Source organism: Diadema setosum, chromosome 17 (assembly GCF_964275005.1).
Source record: "Diadema setosum chromosome 17, eeDiaSeto1, whole genome shotgun sequence".
Lineage (NCBI taxonomy): Eukaryota > Metazoa > Echinodermata > Echinoidea > Diadematoida > Diadematidae > Diadema > Diadema setosum.
Window position 1 is genome coordinate 21,300,292 of NC_092701.1, and position 3,754 is coordinate 21,304,045.

Below are 3,754 nucleotides of genomic sequence, written 5' to 3' on the forward strand. Positions count from 1 at the left end.
TAAAATGTGGTACAATCTTCCCGAGTGTTTTTTCAAGTAATCTCCTGTGTTGTTGTTGTTGTTGTTGCTGTTGTTGTTGTTGTTGTTGTTGTTGTTATTCTTGTTCTTATTCTTGTTTTAGTATGCCATGCTGTATCAGGCATGCCCCTGGATATCTTTTTGAGAGGGAGCTCAAATTCTTCCGTGTTTTGTATGTCTTCGTTTGCTTCAAGGAATAATTGCAGTGGGTACTCTGCGTAAATGATAATGTGTCTGCATGTGGATAAATTGCAGTCACTATTGTGTGTGTGTGCGCGTGTGTGTGTATGTATCATTTACATATTATACAAATTGTATATATATATATATATATATATATATATATATATATATATATATATATACATACATACATATATGTGTGTGTGTGTATGTGTGTGTGTGCGTGTGTATGGGTGTGTGTGTTAGTACAGCCATTTATTATTTCACATTATCCAGCAGTGATGTTTGGAATCATATCATTGTATCATAACTTATATGTATATACAGTTGTATATGTTTTTTTTCTTTCATTGCCCCAAGTCATACATACACATATATTACACTGTCACACTGTCACAAATTACAAATGCCAACTCACAATATCACACAACCGAGTTCTGAGGAAAGGCAAGACACTTCTTGGAAACCCGATGTACAGTTAAGTTGGTTCTCATGCCATGGTCGCCATGTATTTCTTCGCGTCGTTATTTCTCCCATCACAACGCATAGATGCATATACAGATACCCATGATATGAATACCGTCAACCTCGCGCAAGTCGAAAGGAAAGAGACTAACTCGAAGAAAAAAAAATAACCCGGTTTTACGTAAAAGATAAAACATGTGGTAATTATGTTTTGTAAATCGAAAGATTTCCTCTTGTCTCTTTAAAATTGCCTTTAGGGAGGATGGCTGTATATGGATACACGTGAACAACATATTTATGAAATCCTTCTTCTGACGAAGGAGGTGCCATGGCCTTCAATTGGTTAACTTTTCTTCTGATAGAAGAAGACGGAGTCCTTTTAATAGGTCAACGTTTTGAAATAACTATAAAATGTTCGTGTCACCACCGACGACATCATCTGGTTCCTGGCGCCCTGCGTCGTCTAATCGTGAGTTTCATAGCCAGTGTCATCTACAGGAATAAAAGTTGGGGTCCACGGGAGTCTACCGGCCCGCTGGTCGTCCGCACGAAGAGTGCTGATAACGGTGCCAACCACTGATGTCCGTACACAGTTCTTGACATAGAAATGGGTCAAACAAGAATTGCGTTCGGACAATCAAGGGAGAGCACTCGTGTGGGTGTTTGTGGCGGACCAGATGGAGTAGGCGATCATGTCTTGGTCAGGAGCCGGGAGGGAACGGGCGCCACAGGAGGCTAGCAGAGACATGGTGGCAGCAAGGTTTCGAAGGCGTCCGAATGGCTGCAATTTAATTCCTGACTAGCGACAGGAAAAATATGAAGACGTTGTTTGTGACTCCCCCCTCCCTCTTCTTTAAGGTTCTTAAGTACGGTATGTGCCTTTGTTGCAGGTGGATGGGGTTTAGATAGCGATACGCTGTTTGGATAGAAGGCTACAGCTAATCAGGCGTCGAAGAGAAGATAGTTTTTTGAAAAGCATTTTTCGCTGAATTGATATTACCTTCGCGCAGTTTTTATCACAGGCGAAGGAAAGGAGAATGGAATTCATAGGAAAAGTTGTTTGCGTGTAAGATTTGATTTTTCCTCCTTTTCTTGGCTTAGTCTCACTTCTTGTGAGAAGAACAAAGTGACGGAAAAGTCCTCGGAATGAGATTCATTTCATTATAAAGGTCGCAGATGAGAGCGCTAATCCTCGGGATAATCGGGGACACGAGAGAAAAACATCTCATTTACGAAAAGTATGGAAAAATGCTGCTTATTAAAAAGTGTCCAGACAGATAAAAAATATCTTCAGATAAAGGAAGGCATACGTGATGTTTGTGACATTTTGGTATTTTAATGAAGCAGTCAATACAACATGTATCAGGTGTATATGTTAGTGTATGAATTAATGAATAAATGAATGAGTAGAAAATTCTAGTGTATATAGCTTATTTTGTACGTGTAGATGAATACACACGCACACACCCATACAAACATAAATATCTATACATAATCTACACCTATAGAAACACTATAAAGAAGTAGTAATTGCATCGTGCTCATGTGGATTGATATAATATTCGTCTCGTCTAAATGTGTTTCTGACAGGTTTTGTGAGGTAAAACAAGCTGTACAGCATGGAACCTTTTTCATTCATGTTGTTGTTGTTTTTGTTGTTTGTTTGTTTGTTTGCTGTCTTCTTCTGCTTCTTCTTCTTCTTCTTCTTCTTCTTCTTCTTCCTCTTCTTCTTCTTCTTCTTTTCATCCCCTTCCTACTTTTTCTTCCGCAACTGCAGCCATGATGGCAGACGATACTATAGTTTGTGGCGCCAAGATGTTTCGAAGGCGCCAAACCACATGCTATGAAAGGATGGTGGATGGTAGGTAATGTGTGATCATGGTGCAGTAAGCTAGTTCGGAGTTTCCCTTTGAGCATAAGCAGAAAATAAAAGTGTCATTTTGTACTGGCAGACATTAGGCATCTGTGATGTAATGATTACTCATGTAATCAATATTGCTTGCCAGTCCATCCGACAGTATTAAAGCCTAGTAAGTGAATTTGACAAGATCAATAAATGAGTTTGTCAATGCATTCATTGCAAAACAATGAAATAGATGTTTCCCCATACAAAGTGTTGACTGACTGATCGTTCTAGTCACCTGGTCTGCGCAAGTGCAGTCTTTATTTGAACATGAATTCCACAGATTGGTCAAGTCGGGCAGGCTTGTGCATTAAATGTCGCTTGGAAACGATTAAAGTACTTAACCAATTGAGAGAAAAAAATGTATTTGTACCAATGTGCACATGAGCTAACACGTAACTGGCTCATTAATACGTTTACGAGTGGTTTTTGGTATAGTCGCATTCTAAATTGCTCATCGGATGCAAGCAATGTGAATGTAGAACGTGCTGGACTTGAGCTGAGGAAATCATTGAATATGAGACATACGGCACAATTTCTCTATATCTCTCTTTTTATAGGCATATATCATGAATACACATACACACATAAGAGTATGTTCAGGTGTTAGTAATAATGTAGATAGTAGATGGATAAATAGATCCTCGTATGTGTCTGCGAATACTCAGATATTCGTTTCGTTTTATTTGGCTGTATAATACAGCTTATAACTATCCAGTTTCACAAACTAATGTGACTGGATATGGTTTTCGTTTGGTTGGTTGATTAGTTTTGCTGGTACTTTGGTTATTTCGCGAATCGTTTGAATATTTTATTTTCCTACACAAATTTCGGCACGACTGGTATTTTACTACCACTGTGTGGACCCGTTGATAATAATGATGATAATAAAAACACAGTTACTAAGGACTAACAGCTTAAAGTCTTCAGGTTTATTTTGAATGCAGGAAATATATTGTGTAGTGCACCCAGTTCGTTAGTGTTAAAGTTTAACACAATTCGTCCCGCAATTTATTTTCTTTTGCTAGACGAATAGCCAAGAGATATAAAACTTTTGATATTCCTGCCAACCCTTTCATTAACTGTCATTTTTTGAGATATGAGATATCAGCAACATAGTTTTCTTGCCATAGAGCGCGTAATCATCGCTCTATATTTCTACAACATGTTGAGTTGTCTACAGAA